At 36.9% G+C, this 20,064-nt stretch overlaps 1 pseudogene across 1 annotated transcript in view; it reads left to right on the forward strand.

Moving 5' to 3' along the window:
- The window catches only part of LOC309620594 (testican-3 pseudogene), a 92,443-nt pseudogene extending 73,803 nt beyond the window's left edge, over positions 1 to 18,640 (forward strand). The window contains exon 3 of the transcript XR_014249891.1: positions 14,298 to 18,640. The product of XR_014249891.1 is annotated as a testican-3 pseudogene (transcript). The remainder of the gene's footprint in view (positions 1 to 14,297) is intronic.
- The last annotated feature ends 1,424 nt before the right edge of the window (positions 18,641 to 20,064 follow it).

Consider the following 20,064-nt stretch of genomic DNA (forward strand, 5'->3'; position numbering starts at 1 on the left):
CTGTAAACCGTATGGAGATTCCCTTGTATGTTATTTGTTGCTTTTCCTTTTCTGCTTTTAATATTTTTTTCTTTGTGTTTAATTTTTGATAGTTTGACTAATATGTGTCTTGGCATGTTTCTCCTTGGATTTATCTTGTATGGGACTCTCTGTGATTCCTGGATTTGATTGACTATTTCCTTTCCCATGTTAGGGAACTTTTCGATTGTAATCTCTTCAAATATTTTCTCAGACCCTTTCTCTTTCTCTTCTTCTTCTGGGAGCCCTATCATTTGAATGTTGGTGCATTTAATGTTTCTCAGAGGTCTCTCAGACTGTCCTCAATTCTTTTCATTCTTTTTCTTTATTCTGCTCTGCAGCAGTTATTTCCACTCTTCTATTTTCCAGGTCACTTATCCATTGTTCTGCCTCAGTTATTCTGCTATTGATTCCTTCTAGAGTATTTTTAATTTCACTTATTGTGTTGTTCATCATTGTTTGTTTGCTCTGTTGTTCTTCTAGGTCCTTGTTAAACATTTCTTGTATTTTCTCTATTCTCTTTCCAAGATTTTCGACCATGTTTACTAGCATTACTCTGAAATCTTTTTCACGTAGACTGACTATTTTCTCTTCATTTGTTTGGTCTAGTGGGTTTTTACCTTGCTCCTTCATCTGCTGCTTATTTCTCTGTCTTCTCATTTTGTTTAACTTACTGTATTTGGGGTCTCCTTTTCACAGGCTGAAGGTTCGTACTTCCTCTTATTTCTGGTGTCTGCCCCCAGTGGGTTAGTTTTGTTCAGTGGCTTGCATAGGCTTCCTGGTGGCGGGGACTTGTTCCTGTGTCCTGGTTGGTGCAGCTGGATTTTGTCCCTTTGCTGGGCAGAGCCGCATCTGGTGGTGTGTTTTGGAGTGTCTGTGAACTTAGTAGGACTTTACACAGGCTCTCTGGTAGTGGATGGGCTTGTGTTCCTGACTTGCTAGTTGTTTGGCATGGGGAGTCCAGCACTGGAGTTTGCTTGCCGTTCGGTGGAGCTGGGTCTTAGTGTTGAGACAGAGACCTCTGGGAGAGCTCTTGCTGATTAATATTACATGGGGTCAGGAGGTCTCTGGTGGTCCAATGTCCTTGACTTGGCTCTCGTACCTCGCAGGCTAAGGTCTGACACCCAGCTGGAGTACCAAGCCCCTGCCAGCTGCACTGCACAGAAGAAAAGAAAGAAGAAAAATAAAACGAACATACGGATCCCCAAAACAAATAGTAAAAGCAAAACTAAACGGACAAAATCACACAAAGAAAGACACACACACATACACACACTCACAAAAAGAGGGGAAGAAAAGGAAGAGAGGACTTTTAGTTTTTTTGATAGTTTCCTTCACTGTGCAAAAGCTTTTTAGTTTGATGTAGTCCCATTTGTTTACTTTTGCTTTTTTTCCGTTTGCCTGAGGAGACATATCTAAAAGAAATATTGCTAAGACCGATGTCAAAGAACATATTGCCTATGTTTTTCTTCTAGTTTTATAGTTTCAGGTATTACATCTAAGGCTTTAATACATTTTGAATTTATTTTTGTGTATGCTGTGAGAGAGTAGTTCAGTTTGATTCATTTGCTTGTAGCTGTCCAGTTTTCCCAACACCATTTATTGAACAGGTTGTCTTTCCCCCATTTTATATTCTTGCCTCCTTTGTCGTAGATTAATTGTCCCTCTAAGGATGGATTCATTTCTGGGCTCTCTATTCCATTCCATTGATCTGTGTGTCTGTTTTTGTATTCCCACATGGTATTATGATTTATTTTTTTAATTTTTTTATAATTTTTAAAGGTTACAGTGCATTTACAGTTAATACAAAATATTGACTATATTCCTCATGTTGTACAATACATCCTTGTAGCTAATCTTAAAACCAATAGTTTGTACCTACCACTCTCCCCACCTCTATATTGTCCCTCCCCCCTCTCCCCACTGGTAACCACTCATTTGTTATTTATATCTCTGAATCTGCTTCTTTTTTGTTATATATTTTAGTTTGTTGCATATTTTAGATTCCACATATAACTGATATCATACAGTATTTGTCTTTCTCTATCTGACTTATTTCATTTAGCATAATGACTTCCAAGTCCATCCAATTTGCAGCAAATAACAAAAATTTCATTCCTTTTATGGCTGAGTAGTATTCCTTTGCAGATATACACCACATCTTCTTTATCCATTCAACTGTTGATAGACACGTAGGTTGCTTCCACATCTTGGCAAATTGTAAATAATGCTGCTATGAACATTGGGGTGCATGTATCTTTTTGAATTAGTGTTTTTGTGGGTTTTTTGATATATATCCAGGAGTGAAACTGCTGGGTCATATGATAGTTCTATTTTTAGTTTTTTGAGAAACCTCCATAGTGTTTTGCACAGTGGCTGCACCAACTTACATTCCTACCAACAGTGTAAGAGGGTTCCCTTTTCTCCACATCTTTGCCAATAGTTGTTATTTGTGTTCTTTTTGATGATAGCCATTTGGACAAGTGTGAAGTCATATCTCATTGTGGTTTTGATTTGCATTTCCCTGATGATTAGCAATGTTGAGCATCTTTTCATATGCCTGTTGGCCATCTGCATTTCCTCTTTGAAAAATGTCTATTCAGTTCTGCTAATTTTTAATTGGGTTGTTTGCTTGTTTGATGTTGTATTGTATGAGATGTTTATATATGTTGGATATTAATCCCTTATCAGTTAAGTCATTTGCAAAACTTTCTCCCATTCAGTACGTTGTTGTTTTGTTTTGTCAATGGTTTCCTTTGCTGTGCAAAAGCTTTCAAGTTTAATTAGGTCCCATTTGGTTTTTTTTTTCCTTTTATTTTCTTTACTTTAGGAGATAGATCCAAAAAAATGTTGCTGGGGTTTATGTCAAAGAGTGTTCTGCCTATGTTCTCCTCTAGGAGTTTTATAGTATCCAGTTTTACATTTAGGTCTTTAATTCATTCTGAGTTTATTTTGTATACGGTGTTGGAGAATGTTATAATTTCACTCTTTTACATGTAGCTGTCCAGTTTTCCCAGCACCACTTACTGAAGTGACTGTCTTTCCTCCACTGTATATTCTTGCCTTCTTTATTTTAGATTAATTGACTGTAGCTACGTAGGTTTATCTCTGGGCTTTCTATCCTGTTCCATTGATCTGTGTGTCTGTTTTTATGCCAGTACCATACTCTTTTGATTATTGTAGTTTTGTAGTATAGTCTGAAGTCAGGGAGCATGATTCCTCCAGCTCTGTTCTTCTTTCTCAAGATTGTTTTGACTATTTGGGTTTTTTTGTGTTTCCATGCAAATTTTAGAATTATTTGTTCTAGTTCTGTGGAAAATGCCCTTGGTATTTTCGTACGGATTGCATTGAATAATATATATATCTTTCCATCTGTTTGTGTCATCTTCAATTTGTTTCATCAGTGTCTTGTAGTTTTTGGAGTACAAGTCTTTAATCTCATTAGTTAGATTCGTTCCTAGGTATTTTATTTTTTTCGATGTGACTGTAAATGGGATTGTTTTCTTAATTTCTCTTTCTGATAGCAGCTTTCTTTTAAACTACTCAAGTAAAATTCCTGGGAGTATAGGTAGTTGGATAAGACATCAGAAAAAGGAATTGGGCATTATAACATGTTTGGGTATTACCTTTTATTAAACCTTTCAGATAAAAAAACAAATCTGGATTTAGATTAGAAGAGGCTTTATTCCAATGGATTTTGGCAAGAGAGGGGAAAGGGACTATTGCAATAGGGAGAATCTCTGCCCATGAAATCTGTAAGTATTTCAAAGGTCAGGCATAAAAGGGCCTTTCTTTTATAGGGAAAAGAGACCAAAGCTAGAAAGAACCAGGCTTGGGGAAGTGGGATGAAAGGGTAGCCAGACTGAACAGTTGATTGTGAAATGTTTTTCCCTGAGGTTAATTGATGCCATTAAGGGGTCATGAAGGATACTCAAGCTGAGGGTGTGTCAAAGTTAAAAGGCCTGAAGAACGGAGAGAAGCTTAACTAAAGTTTGGTAACGTCAAGGTAGCAGATATATTGTCAAGATTGGTCAGTGGTTTCAATCAGTTAAGTTAATTATTTATGAGGCAAAGAACAGATATTTGGAGGGTCTGGGTTTAGCCTTGTTATATAGGTAAACAAGGTGCATATCGTGTATCTTATCTAAGTTATATGGGGAAGAGTGGTTCTTTGTAGTAAGCAGTCTGTTGGAGCACAAAAAGGTTGAATATTTCTTAATTTTCTCTGTTTTCTAGGAGCACAGGGCTCAGGTAAAATTCAACATTGTCTGTCTCCACTTTTGTTCAAGATGAATGATATTTGCCACTAAGCAACTCAGAGGTGGTTGTAAACTTCCTGAGTGGTGAGAAGCAGTGTCTCCGAGTATTTCACCAGACTACCTGGGTGATCCAGACAGCAACTTGTCCAGGGATAAATCTAGCTCATGTATGGTCTGCTGCAGTGATGAGTCCTTCAGGTATATTTCAAGTCAGAGGTAAGAAGATGGACTGAAAGAATGAGAGAGACTTGACATAAAAAGTTTAAGTAACGAGCCTGTTTTAATTGTCTGGATGGAAACAATAACAGCTGACTTTACTTTGTACCAGGCACAATTCTAAGCACATACCACCACTACTGCAACCTGTTCCTCTAATCATACTTAAGTGTAACTTCTGGGGATGGGGATATTTGTGAGCAATATCAGGAGTGTGGGGTTGATCATTAGAGCAGCTGCCTGGACCACTGCAAGTCTTTCCAAAACCTGTAAGACTATTCTGTGAATCATGAGGTTAATTTTACTGATAGATGTCCCTAGTGCCAATGCTGCTGTAGGATTGGTTCCTTCTTTAACTTCTTTAACAGACCAGAGTCCTTTTAAAAAATATATTCTTAGACATGTTTATTTATTTATTTTTAACAGATTTATTGAGGTGTAATTTACACATCATAAAATTCACCCACTTTAAGTGTACAATTCAATAATTTTTAGTGAACTCACAGTGTTGTGTAACCACTGTCAAGTTTTAGAATGTTTCCATTGCCCCAGGAGGATCCCTAGTGCTCATTTTTAGCCACTCCATGTTTCCATCCCCAGCCCCAGGTAAACTACTTTGTGTTTCTACTCTCTGTCTCTGGAGATTTGCCTTTCATGGACATCTATAATGTAATAATATAATGTGAGGTCTTTTGTGTCTGGCTTCCCAGATGTCTTTTTGATTTGGAGCTACATCTTTCCCATGCCTCACTTTCAGCATCCCAATCCTTTTCCAATCACTTAGTATACACCATAAACCCTGTAAAATAGTCTTCAAATAGAACATAAAAGGGAAAGGGACTTCATTCAACTTGTATTAGTCTCTGTGTGTTCTTTCCCACATATAGTATATTAATACTCAAATATATACATATGTGTGTGTTAACCTCTCACTTTTATTAAATGAATAGTAGAACACAAAGATCTATACATTTTCCCACTTAAAACTTATATTCTAATATTTTATATTTTTAAAAAATTCTGCAATAAAGTTGTATATATGTCATCTTGAGATATATGAGATATATATATATATATATATATATATATATATACACACACACACACATATATATCTTTGGAATAAATCCCTTTGAATGGAAATGATGATTAAAGGATTTGTGCGTTTGTAATTTTGAAAGAAATTTACAAATTGTCCTCTAGAGGTTGTACCAAGTTTTACAAGCAGCATAGAATGTGAACAATAATTCACAAAGGAGGAAATCACATTGCTAATAAGCTTGAAAAATATCCATTGATAATTTTTAAATTAAAATTAATACAGGGCTTCCCTGGTGGCGCAGTGGTTGAGAATCTGCCTGCCAATGCAGGGGACACGGGTTCGAGCCCTGGTCTGGGAAGATCCCACATGCCGCGGAGCAACTGGGCCCGTGAGCCACAACTACTGAGCCTGCGCGTCTGGAGCCTGTGCTCAGCAACAGGAGAGGCCGCGACAGTGAGAGGCCCGCGCACCGCGATGAAGAGTGGCCCCCGCTCGTTGCAACTAGAGAAAGCCCTTGCAAAGAAACAAAGACCCAACACAGCCAAAAATAAATATAAATAAATAAATAAATTTATTTAAAAAAATAAATTAAAAAAATAAATAAAATTAATACAATATTAGGTTACCACTTGTCACGTTAAAAAAGAGTAAACAAGACAAAACCAGTGAATGAATCTGTGTACTCAAGGAAAGAGCCATTTACATAAATCTAAACTACTACAGTATTTTATAAAATGGTCATAACATTTTACCCAGTAATCCATTTCTTGGGCTCTTTAATAAAAATCAGAAATGCAGATTTTGCACTCAAAAATTCATTATAGCATAGTTTCTAATAGTGGGGAAATTTTAAGTGTTCAATAACAGTGGAATATTAAAGTGATTAAACAGTTGGTTTAATATATAGCCACTAAAATAACGTTTAAAAAATAGCTCTAGGGGCATGTAAAACATAAAATGAAATAATACTCATGTAAAACTGTACATTAGTATATGATCTCAGTGGAATGAAAATGTATAACACTTGCATAGAAAAATGGTTGGGAAAATACACCAAAAGTTTAACAATGGTTATCTCCAGTTTGAGGGATTTTATATGATTTTTCTTATTAATTTTTTTTGTATTTACCAAGTTTCCAACAGTGCTCAAGAATTGTTTTTTAAATCATAAACAAAAGCTCTTTTAAAACATTTACACAAGAATTATTAATGGTATGGGGAAAGATCACTACATAGTTACATGAAAAAAGGCAGGATATAAAGCAAAATGATATTAAATATGAAAATGCAAATTACACAGATGGGGAAAAGCTAGTAAAAATGCATCTAAATGTTAAAACTGTTGTCTCTAGTGGCGTGAAAATATGGGTGTTCAGTTGCATAAATATTGTTTTTATAATGAGAAAAAATAATGGCTATAAAATAAAATCCCAATGTAAATATAGGGTAAAGGATATGAATATCGTTCAAAAAAGAAAAAAATAGAAATTCTGTGAAGCATAGCAATATGTTTAGCTTCCCTACTTACCAAAGAAATGCATATTAAAACAATTCTGAGATGCAAATTTTCACCTATCACATTGAGAAAGGATTATTTAAAAGATCATAATCAATGGAAGCAACGATGCAGAAAAACATCTACTTTGCTCCAAGTTTGGAGGAAGGGGGTGTGGGTGGGCAGGGAAGAAGTGTAGAAATTCTATTTTATAGAGCTCTGCTGCCAGCTTCAGGAAGCTAATGAAATTAATAATACACATATTTTTTTCAGTTGACTCAGATGTGAAAGCCTTTGTTAAGATGTTTAACCTGGTGACTGAAAGAGCTGTAATTCAGGTATACTTAGTGAAGAACTAGATTTTCGTTAAGTCAAGGAGATGGAGAGAGCTCACTGTACAAAGTTGAAGATGTAGAGTACTTTGTGATGCATTGAGGGTCAGTCTGTTTCATTTGTTGATATTGTAACATTCTTTTCCTCATACTCCACTGACAATTCATTTTCAGTATGTCCACATGTTCCTCTTCCTCCTCTACAAAGGCTGGTGTTCACAAGTTCTCTATCCTAGGTTCTCTGCTCTTCTGCCAATTCGAGGGTAATTAGCATGATAATGACTGAAATATCAGACCCTACAATCAATGGTAGCTCAGGAAGCAAAACATAAAGGGAGTTGCACTAATGGAACAAGAGTTCAGAGAGTGAATGTTTTCAATACAGTATAATAGTAGAGGTATTGACTAATGTCAGCAAAATGATGGACTCAGAATTTCCAAGCCCTCTTCCCCAACAGAAAGATCAAAGGGAAAAAATAAGCAAGAACTCTCTGAATCAACCAGAGTCTGAATCACAGACAAAGGTTTACAGCAATCATGCAACTACCTAATCAAGAAAAGCCATCTTCAAAACGGTAGGAAATTTTTGTGGTATTTTACTCACCTTTGCCCCATGCCCTTTCAACTGAGGTAGTGGTTTTAGTTTTAAAGAGAAACCAGCCTCGTTCTCAGTTCCCTTATTCAAACTGGAGGTAGCAGAGCACACTTTATTTAAAAAGTATTGTGTACATCTTTTCTATCCTTTCTGGGGGATAGCTGAAGGACTGATGTAAGGTGCTCATTTCTGTTTCCCCTAACTTGGAGCTGAGTAGTGAAAAACGGCAGATACTGCTCATAAAATCTCCAAGACAACTACAGAACCACAGATGCCTGGGGCAATAGATTACATACAATAGACTAAAGCCTGAAAGAGAAGTTGAAATGAGACTCTTTGGGAAATTAGGACATTCAAAAGCAGTCATACATATGTAGGAATTTAGAAAGCAATATGCAAGGCACATGCTCAGAAAAGACCTTAGAAGACCTTAAGATTTTGCTTGGGCTGATCTCTAGGCTCTGAGCAAGCCCAGCTAAGTCTTGAAGGCGTGCTCAAGCACGGAGCCAATCTGCAAAGACTTGGTGAGCTCCTGGAATTCAAAAAATCTCTGTCAAAACATTAGTTGAACATGAGCTAATGGAACAAAAACTTCAGTAGTCATGTATGGCAAGGAATAGTCTTTGTGAAAATAGTATGAAAGTCCCAAAACAGACAACTAAGACTTAAACAATAATATCGATAATAATGAAAACCCTAAGGAAGAGGGAGAATTTTATTTCTAAATGCCCAGCTATCAGCTAAAAAAAATCACAGAGCACACAGAGAAACAGGAGAACATGGCCTATTCAAAGGAACAAAATGAATTGACAAAAACCATCCCCAAGGAAGCCCAGATATAAGACATACTAGACAGACTTTTTCCCCCAACTTTGTTGAGATATAACTGACATATAACACTATGAAAGATTAAGGTGTATAGGTGATGATTTGATACCATATATATTGCAAAATGATTACTAAAAGCTTGGTTAACGTCCATTTCCTCACATAATTACAATATTTTTTTGTGGTGAGAGTATTTAAGATCTTCTCTCATCACAACTTTCAAGAATATAGCACAGTTGTTACAGCCATCACACTAAATATTAGATTCCCAAAACTTATTCATCTTAACTGAAAGTTTGTACTCTTTATTTGCCATTTCACCATTTCCCCCAATTTTCAGCTTCTGGCAACCATCATTCATTCTACTCTCTGTTTCTATGAGTTTTACTTTTAAATTCCACATACAAGTGAGAGCAAACAGTATTTGTCTTCCTCTGTCTGACTTATTTCACTTAGCGTAATGCTCTCAAGGTCCATCTATGTTGTCACAAATGATTGGATTTCCTTCCTTTTTTTGTAACAATATTCCATTGTATATATAACAGATTTTTAAAATCAATTCATCTGTCTATAGACACTTAGATTATTTCCATGTTGTGGTTATTATGAATAATGCTGTAATGAATGTGGAGGTGCAGATACCTCTTTGAAATACTGATTTCATTTCCTTCAGATATATACCCAAGAGTGGGATTGCTGTATCATACGGTAGTTCTATTTTTAATTTTTTGATGAAACTTCATACCGTTTTCCATAGTGGTTCTTCCAATTTACATTCCCACCAACAGGGCACTAAAGTTTCCTTTTCTCCACATTTTCACCAATATTCATTATCTCTTGATTTTTTGATAATAGCCATCTCAACAGATGTAGGTTGATATCTCATTATGGCTTTGATTTGCATTCCCCTAGTGGTTAGTGATGTTAAACATCATTTCATGTATGTGTTTTCAAGGGTGTATCCCAGAATTCAAGGCAGCAGAAATGTGACCACTATTATTTCTTTTTTTTAACACAATGGGTGAAAGAAGAGAGATTGATTCTTTTCTTGTGACACTCTGCTGCCACCTATAGAAAATTATTTTAAAAACAACTAAGAAGTTATTTCCTTGACCTAAAATGCACTGCAGCAGACATACCCCAAATAAATAAGAAGGAGAAGAAACTTGGCATTCCTCTTGAAATTTTGGCTTCTCTATAGCTACAGAAATAAAATGGAAATGGAGAAATGGGAAGTCTTAGACATACTTCACCTATGCTCAATGATCAAATTAATGCAGGGAGGGGATTGAAATGAATAGGAACAGATGCATTGAAGCATAGGGAATATAGACCACTTCTTAGGCTGTAAAACAAACCACAACAATTTTAAAAGAATTGAAATTATACAGAATAGATAGTCTGACAATAATGTAATAAAACTAGAAAACAACAGAAAGATAATAGGAAAACTTTTAAATACCTGGGAAATAGACAACACATTTACAAATAATCAATGGGCCAAATTGGAAATCTGAAAGGAAATAAAAATAAGTAGAACTGAATATAAAATATGAATGCAACATAACAGAATATGTGGAATGCAGCTAAAGCTGTAATGAGAGGGAAATTTATAGCACTAAATACTTACCTTAGAAAAGAAGAAAGATCTTAAATCCATAATCTACATTTCTACTTTAAGAAACTGGAAAAAGAAGAGCAAAATGAAAACAAAGCAAGCAAAAGGAAGGAAGTAAAGAATAAAAGTCAATAAAATTGAAAACAGAAAAATAATAAAGGAAATCTATTTTTAAAAACTTGTTCTTAGAAAAGATAATTAAAATTTATAAACCTCTAGCAAGACTGACAAAAATAAAGAGAGAAGACATAAATTGCCATTATAAGGCATAAAATAGGGAAAATCATTACATAGACTGTAACCTTTAAAAAGAAAATAAAGGAAATAGTATTGACTCTTCTGAATCCTCTTTTCAGCTAGGTCTTGACCTTAGGACGTCTATGTTCATCTTTGCATTGTTCAATTTTAGCAAGAATCCGGTTAGTCAGTTTAACAAAAATCCCCAGTCTAGATATCTGATCACTCTCGATATTTGATTAAATTCTTCATCCCTCACAATCCCTCAGGTGATATCTGATCCCTCTAGGCTGCCTTTAGCAAAAATCCTGTGAAGTCAGTTTAGTCAGAATCATTCCTTATCCCTGATATTTCCTCTTAGTAATTTTCCATCCACTAACCCTTCCACCCTGCTACTTAGCTATAAATCCCCACTTTTCCTTGCTGTATTCAGATTTGAGTCCAGTTTTATACTGAGGTCTCTTTTCCCCAATTGCAATAGTCCTGATTAAAATCTGCTTTTACTGCTTTAACTACTATTAAGCTCTGGTTTTCTTTGACAGTATGGACAATTTACACTCAAAATTTGACAATTTAGAAGAAATGGACTAATTCCTCAAAAATCACAAACTATCAAAACTCTATCAGCATGAGATAATTTGAATAGTTCAAAGAACTAAAGAAAATTATGTCTAAAGAACTAAAGAAAAGTATGAGGACCGTGTTTCACTAAACGGAGACTACTGATCAATAAAGAGATAGAAATTATAAAGGAGAATCAAAAGTTAATTCTGCAATTTAAAAGCATAGTAACTGGACTTCCCTGGTGGAACAATGGTTAAGAATCTGCCTGCCAATGCAGGGGACACGGGTTTGAGCCCTGATCCGGGAAGATGCCACATGCTGCGGAGTAATTAAGCCCATGCACCACAATTACTGAGCTAGCGCTCTAGAACCCATGAGCCACAACTACTGAGCCCATGTGCCACAACTACTGAAGCCCACGAGCTTAAACCCGTGCTCTGCAACAAGAGAGGCCACAGCAATGAGAAGCCCACGCACCGCAACAAATAGTAACCCCTGCTCGCCGCAACTAGAGAAAGACCACATGCAGCAACAAAGACCCAACGCAGCCATAAATAAATAAATTAATTAATTAAAAAAAAGTGTAGTAACTAAAATGAAAAAATTTAGTAGAGGAGCCCAACAGCAGATTTGAGCTCTATAATATGGATAAACCTTGAAACCCTTAATTAAGTGAGAGAAACCAGACATAAAAGATCACACACATATTTTATGACTCCATTTACATGAAATATCCAGTATAGACAAATCCACAGTCACAAGAAAGCAGACTAGTGATTGCCAGGGGCTGGGGAATAGAGAATGACTGCTAATGGGTACTAGAGTTTTTTTTTTGTGGTGATGAAGATGTTCTGAAATTAGATAGTTGTAATGGCTACATGACCTTGCGAATGTACTAAAAACTACTGAATTAGGTTGAATTAAATTGAAATTTTAAATTTAAATTAAATTAAATTGAAACATAGTCATGCCATGGAATATTTTGTGGCTATTAAAAAGAGTAAACACTCTATCTTTGAGGAATTGCCAAGATTCCTCTAACTTGGAGGAATCACCAAGAGAGAAAAGCAAGATACAGCTCGAGTTATACTAACAATGGTTACCCAGGATTTCTTGTAGACAGAACAGCAGTAGTAAAATATTTGTAAAGTAACCTCTTGTCTCATAGACCAAATGAGAAGCTTCAAGTATAGGGAAGACCTGGTTTGCACAGGTTAGTTTAACAGCACATGATCATATTCCTACTTTCCTGAAAAATGATCTTCACCCCCAGGTAATTATAAGACATAATTGAGCATATTTAGAGGACATGCAAACTCTGCTGGTGTTCTTCCTGTGGCAGACCTGGGGAAATCCGCTATGGACCTAGGGCTAGATACTTAACCTCTCCTTGTCTCAGTTTCCTCACATGCAAAATGGGGATGACAGCAGTGGCTACTTATAGTGTTGTTCAGAGGATTAAATGCATTAATATGTATAATGTGCTTAGAATTGTGCCTTGTACAAAATAAGTGGTAAATAAATGTTGAGACCTGTTACTATTTATTATTATTATTATTTTAATCCAGACTATTACTCAATCTTCTTTCAAGTCTCTCCTTCCTTCAGTCCACTATCATACCACATAGAGTCTGTGTAATGAAGATATGATCATCCAAGGAAAAGAGAGCAGCACACTCCAGGGAAGATCCTGGATCCCTAGGATAAAGCCCTCCTTAGTTACTCCTTTTTGTCTGATTGTCCATTTAACTGATGCCCTTTCCTTTCTATTTCCTGCTTTGAGGACTGTTTTATGGGGTATATAATGTGTGCTGGTAATAGGAGAAAGAAGGAGCTCTGACAGTAAAGCACTGAAGGATCTAGCTCCAATTCAACAAGCATATGGACTGATGAGAAGAAAGCACAAACTGTCTATAACATGAACTCCTGCAACAGGGATGGAATTGGAGGCTTAGGAAAGCCCAGGAGAAGTGAAGTCTGCAGCTTTAAAGCTTTCCCCCATGTTCCTAATCTCTTAGGCAACCACAACACACAGCCTCTGGTATATATTATGGGATTAGCTGGTGGTTTCAAGGATAGAACTGGGGAAAGTGCCTATGTTGCATCCCTGACTCTTTCTGGGTGGTCTAGGTAGGCAGGTTTGCTCTCTGAATGTGTACCAGGACTAACATTTCCCCTCTTCCCTTATTCATCTTGGCTTTGCCTCTTAGCAATGTCCTTAAGGTCAAGGGACACATAGTATGACAGGCAAGAAACCAGTTTCTTAGCCTTTAAAATATAAAAAATTTGTTTTCTACAGATGAATGAAGTTCTCTAGGAGAGAAGTCCCTGTTCTTCATCATGGTGAGTGTTGAGTATTGCCTTTGTTAAAATCTTTTATAACTTGATAAATAATAAAGTATTATCCTATTGCTATTTAATTGTTATTTTAAAAATGACTTCTGAGGTTTAATATTTTCTCCCACTGTTTATTATCTATTTGGGTCTTTTTCTTTGAAATGTCTGTGTCCTTTATTCATTTTTCCACTGGGGTTTTATATTCTAAATAACTTTGTTATTACATCCTCCTCATCAAACTAATGTGTTGTCATTGTTGAAAATTTGAACATTTCACAAATGCAAATGCAAGGGGAAAAATCACTCATGACCACTCACTATTATTATTTTGGTGGATGTTTAATGGTTTTTTCCAATGTTCATTTTCTCTATTATTTACAGGTAGTTTAGATAATTATACATATATGAACTCACACACATAATGAACACATAATGAAATGGTGATAATACTTTGCAGATTTCTATGCAATGTTTCAAATTCATGAATGCTTTTTCATGTCAGGAAAAATTCTTCAAGAATAGTATTTCTAATGTTTATCAAATAATCCACCTGCTGAAGATCCATATACTATCATTTTTTAAAATTTATTTTATTTATTATTTTTGGCTGTGTTGGGTCTTCATTGCTGTGTGCAGGATTTCCCTACCTGCGGCGAGCAGGGGCTACTCTTCGTTGCGGTGCACGGGCTTCTCATTGCAGTTGCTTCTCTTGTTGCAGAACACGGGCTCTAGGCACGCGGGCTTCAGTAGTTGCAGCACGCAGGTTCAGTAGTTGTGGCTCATGGGCTCTAGAGCACAGGCTCAGTAGTTGTGGTGCATGGGCTTGTTGCTCCACGGCATGTGGGATCTTCCTGGACCAGGGATCGAACCCATGTTCCCTGCATTGGCAGGCAGATTCTTAACCACTCTGCCACCAGGGAAGTCCAAGATCCATGTACTCTCATTTATTTACTCATTCTCCTATTACACTTTTAGCTCATTGCAATTCACTATTATTAAAAAATAGCAATGACTGTCTTTGTAAATAATTTGGAGAGATGTACTTTAATTTGTAAAATTAGCTATACAATAAGGATGTTAACTATTTATCGTGTATACTGCAAGTGTTTTTCTCAGCTTCATCATTGTCTTTTAAAAATAAAATGTACTGAAAAGGTTATGTACATATATAAAAACAAAAATTTTTCAGCAGAGGAATGGATAAAGAAGATGTGGTACATATATACAATGTAATATTACTCAGCCATTAAAAAGAATGAAATAATGCCATTTGCAGCAACATGGATGGACGTAGAGATTGGCGTACTGAGTGAAATAAGTCAGAGAAAGAGAAGTATTGTATTATATTGCTTATATGTGGACTCTAAAACAAAATGATACAAATGAACTTACTTTCAAAACAGAAACAGACTCACAGACTTAAGAGAATGAACTTATGGTTATCAGGGGGGAAGGGTGGGGGAGAGGGATAGACTGGGAATTTGGGATTGACATGTACACACTGCTGTATTTAAAATGGATAACCAACAAGGACCTACTGTATAGCACAGCAAACTCTGCTCAATACTATATTATGTAACAACCTAAATGGGAAAAGAATTTGAAAAAGAATAGATACATTTATATGTATAATTGAATCACTTTGCTGTACACCTGAAATGAACACAACATTGTTAATCAACTATACTCCAAAATAAAATAAAATTTTTTAAAAAACTCAAAAAAAACCCCAAAATTTTAAAGTATGTAGTGAAAAATGTCCTTCCCAACTTAGTCTCCCAACTACCTAGTTTCCACCTCCCACTCAGTTAATCACGGTTATTTGTTTCTTCTGTAAATTTCAAGTGTGTGTATATTCAAGTAAGAAGATAAGCTTCCACCCATTTTTCCATTATTTTTGCACAAAAGATAGTATACAATATACACTTTTACGAACATTTTAAAATCACTTAATATATCTTTGTTGTTGTTTCCATGTCAGTGTATAGAACACTTTCTCATTCTTTTTTATAGCATCATTGTATGATTGTACCATAATTTATTTAGTGAGTACTCTAATGATAGACATTTGGACTTTACGATTACAAACAATGCTGCAGTGAATAACCTGGCACACATGTTATTTAAAACATGTGTAAATACTGGCATGTTTGTAGGATAAGTTTCCAGAAAAGGAGTTGCTGGTTTAGAGGCTTTATGAATTCATTATATGATAGACTTCCTAAATTGCCTTCAACAAGTGTACCAAATTATACTCCCACCAACAAAGCAAGACATTTTCCCACAGCCTCGCTAACAGAGTATTTTCATCAAACTCTTGAGGGTTTTTTTTTGTCACTACTATTGATAAAAGTATGTCTTTTATTTTTATTTATAGGTTTCCAGGTTTAAATAGACTTTGATGAATAATCCTTGATGCTGGCTCTCCCAGCTGCTGACTTAAATAACCCAGAAGAGGACAAAGGTTTGCAACAACCCTGAAAAGTGAGACTAACAAGGAACTCATTGCCAGAATGTGTAAAACATTGCCACAGAGCTCCAAAGTACGTAATATAGTTTCCAATTATTGACTATTCAGTACATGTGGGAGAAAGTATATATGTGTGCATGCATTACTCCCCCAGGAATCTTCACAGTGATTCTATCAGTATGGTATTATGAGCCATATTTGACAAGTAAAGAAACTCTGGCTCAGAGAGCTAAGTGACTTACTTGCCTAAGGATATATAACAAGAGGCAGAGCTGAGGTTCAAACACAGGCTTGTAGGACTCCAAACTGGAACTGTTTTCAATACCCTACATGCTTTATCCCTCTCTCATTCTTTGACTCCTGATTCAGGAATAGAACAATTGAACCAATCAGAAAATCGGCCAACTCAAATTTCATGACTACTTTTTTTTTTATAGTCGATTTACAATATTATATTAGTTTCAGGTGTACATCATAGTGATTCAGCATTTTTACAAATTATACTCCATTAGAAGTCATTGCAAGATTATGGTTATAATCCCTTGTGCTATACAATATGTCCTTGTTACTTATCTATTTTGTGCATAGTAGTTTGTATCTCTTAATCCCATACCCCTAATTTGCCCTCTGCCACTTCTGTCTCCCCTTTGGTAACCACAAGTTTTTTTTCTATATCTGTGAGTCTGTTTCTGTTTCGCATATATACATTTATTTGTATTATTTTTTAGCCTGAATACTGATTTCTGAAGTACTAGTCCAAAGTGCTTTTTCTTATTCTATTCCATCTCACCTATAATATCTTCCTTTCTACATCCAAACAGAAATTAGAACTTGGAAGCTCAAAACATGTATGCAAGATGACAGGCTGGATAAAAGGAGATAACAGTTGTGCAACTGGCAGTGAATGGGCCATTACCTCCTGGAAGATGGAGAAGATGATCCAATATAGTAATAATAGCTAACATTCACTTACAGTGGGTCAGGGAATTAGCTAACCGTTTTCTAGAAATTAGCTCATTTCAACAGCTTGGCAGGGTAAATACTGTTATTATTCCATTATTGTAGATGAGGAACAGAGTGTGAAGAGGCTGAATTACTAGAGCAGATCAGTTAAAAACTGATGGCAGGGGGAAGGGGAGCGTGGATGGGGGAGGGAAGGACGGAGGGGCGCGCAGAGCAGAGGGGCGGCCGCGGATGCTCCAGGCGCCTACCGTGCTGTGCGTGTGCGCGGCCGCTGGTGCGCGCAGGGTTTGGCGGCGGCCGCAGGCCGGCCGGACGGCGGTAGTTTTCTGGACGACAAACAATGGCTCAGCACGGTGTCCCAGTACGGCCGGGAGGCCGGACAGTGGAGCCGATTCCGAGACGATGATTATTTCCGCACTTAGAGTCCAGGAAAGACTTTTGATGGGGCTCTAGACCCAACTAAAGACCCGTGCTTAAGGCTGAAATGTAGTCGCCACGAAGTGTGCATTATTCACGGTTCTCAGACCGCAGTCTGCGTTGGTCAGCGGAGGCTCATGCACAGTATGAAAGATGCAGGAGTTGGGCATAAGCAGCGGAGGGGTCCCCCGACACCCACCTGCCAGCAGTGCCCGGGGGTCTCTACCAGCCTGGTCTGTGGTTCAGATGGACATACCTACTCTTCTCAGTGCAAACTAGAATACCAGGCATGCATCTTAGGAAAACAGATCTCAGTCAAGTGTGAAGGACGTTGCCCGTGTCCTTCAGATACGACCATGGGCTCAAGCAGGAATATGAAGAGAGCCTGCAGTGACCTGGAGCTCAGGGAGATGGCCAGCAGACTGCGGGACTGGTTCAAGGCCCTGCATGAGAGTGGGGGCCAGAACAAGAAGACTAAAGCATCGCTGCGGCCGGAGAGAAGCAGATTTGATACCAGTATTTTGCCAATTTGCAAGGATTCACTCGGCTTGATGTTTAACAGACTTGATACAAACTACGACCTGCTCCTGGACCAGTCAGAGCTTGGGAGCATTTACCTGGACAAGAACGAGCGGTGCGCGGAGGCCTTCTTCAGCTCCTGTGACACGTACAAGGACAGCTCCATCTCCAACAATGAGTGGTGCTACTGCTTCCAGAGGCAACAAGACCCACCTTGCCAGACGGAGCTCGGCAGTATTCAGAAGCAGCTCGGGGTGAAGAAGCTCCTCGGACAGTACGCCCCCCAGTGTGATGCAGATGGTTACTACAAGCCAACGCAGTGCCACGGCAGCACTGGGCAGTGCTGGTGTGTGGACCGATATGGAAGGGAAGTCGTGGGGTCCAGGAAGCGCAGTGCTGCAGACTGTGCTATTGATTTTGAGATCTCTGGAGATTTTGCAAGTGGAGATTTCCGTGAATGGGCTGCTGATGACGATGAAGATGACATTATGAACGATGAAGATGAAATTGAAGATGATGATGAGGATGAAGGGGATGATGATGATGGTGGTGACCAGGATGGATTCATCTGATGGATGAGAGCTGAGAGCAACAAATTCTACGTTTCTTTTATTGACCAAGTGATCCCCTACTGAGGAGTACCTTCTTGCCCCAAAACAAAATGATTCTAAAACTCACTTATATTTTGTATAATTATTTCAAATATTGCAACTAAAGTGATAGAACTTTATGTTTAGAGAAGTATCATTTACTTTGAGTTTTTATATGAAAAAGAGAACACATATGGAGTCTAGCCAGACAAGAGAAAGTTATGAAGAGCTACTGATCTATGTGAGTCTGCCACAAACAAAACAACCAGTGCTTGAGGTCATATATGATATTTTTCTGGGAGAAATTCTAAGTTGAATCTACAATAACATACTAGTGACCTGGATTCTAAGGATTTTATAAAAATATGCATGACCTTAATTGTAGTTTCCAAGTAGACTCTTCCCAGAGCTGGAGTGATTTAGAGGTGAGTGAGGGAATAGCACAAAGTGAGAAAAACAAAGTCACCATCCTGGAGACCTCCACCATGTTTGTATGTTTTTAATTATGAAGTTTTAGTGAAGTTTTTAGTTATGAAGTTATTCTGGATGTGACCAGATATCTTACAAAATGGCCAGTCGGGAAAAACCATGGATTTTGAAAGTTAAAAACATAGTTGTCCTTTCTGATTTTTATTTTAATTTGGACAGAAGTCTCATGTTGATTTGTTTGATAATCTTAACCAGCATGATTTCTTTATCTTTCTAGGTTTCTTTATCTTTCTGACCAGCAACATAGGGTGCAGAACTTAAAGTAGAAAGACACAGGGAAAGATTCTTTTAAACTGTATTTTTACAAAAAGTTTGTCATTTGCCCCAATATCAAACTTAAAAATCTTCATTCTTGTTTTATTTCCCATGTTAGATAAATATTTGCATTTAATCTAAGAATTATGCCATTTTTGTTACTAGTGTCAAAACTTAGAGAACATACTGTATGGTGCCTTGCAAAATAGAAATAGAAAGGTTTTTCAGCATGCATCCCCACATAGGACATTACGCCATACATAGGCACACCTAATCACAAATTAATACCAGTCCCTGTACTGCTGCTGGAATGAAGAAAATAGAATTTTCTTTCTTTTTTCTACTGTTACATAGTTACCATGTGGACATGTTTATGATTATTGTGTGGAGTAGCATTTAAGATTTAACTGCAACAAAAATTATTTTAATTGTTGTATTTAAGTTAGCATGTTAATTAATCATGTAGCCCTTCTGGTACACCATCGCTTTTAAGGATATCAGACCTATGGTTTTGTGCCCATAATAAAAGTGGAAAAACCTGTTGGGTGTTACACACTGGTGTCACCATTTAAACAGTGGTCAGCTGGTTTCCCAGTATACAATCCAATGAAATAAAGTTGTTGGATTCTTTCCATTTGATTTATATACACTAAGAAAAAAACTTTAATGTTAACTTTATATAATATTTAAGGTAAAATGCATTTTCTTTTTTACTGTTTATGTATGGTTTACAAAATAAAGAATCTTGCAACCAAAACAAACAAACAAACAAACAAAAAAAACCCCTGATGGCACGGGGACATTAAAGAAAAAAATTTTG

Source organism: Balaenoptera borealis (genome assembly GCF_965194805.1).
Source record: "Balaenoptera borealis genome assembly, chromosome: X".
Classification (NCBI taxonomy): domain Eukaryota; kingdom Metazoa; phylum Chordata; class Mammalia; order Artiodactyla; family Balaenopteridae; genus Balaenoptera; species Balaenoptera borealis.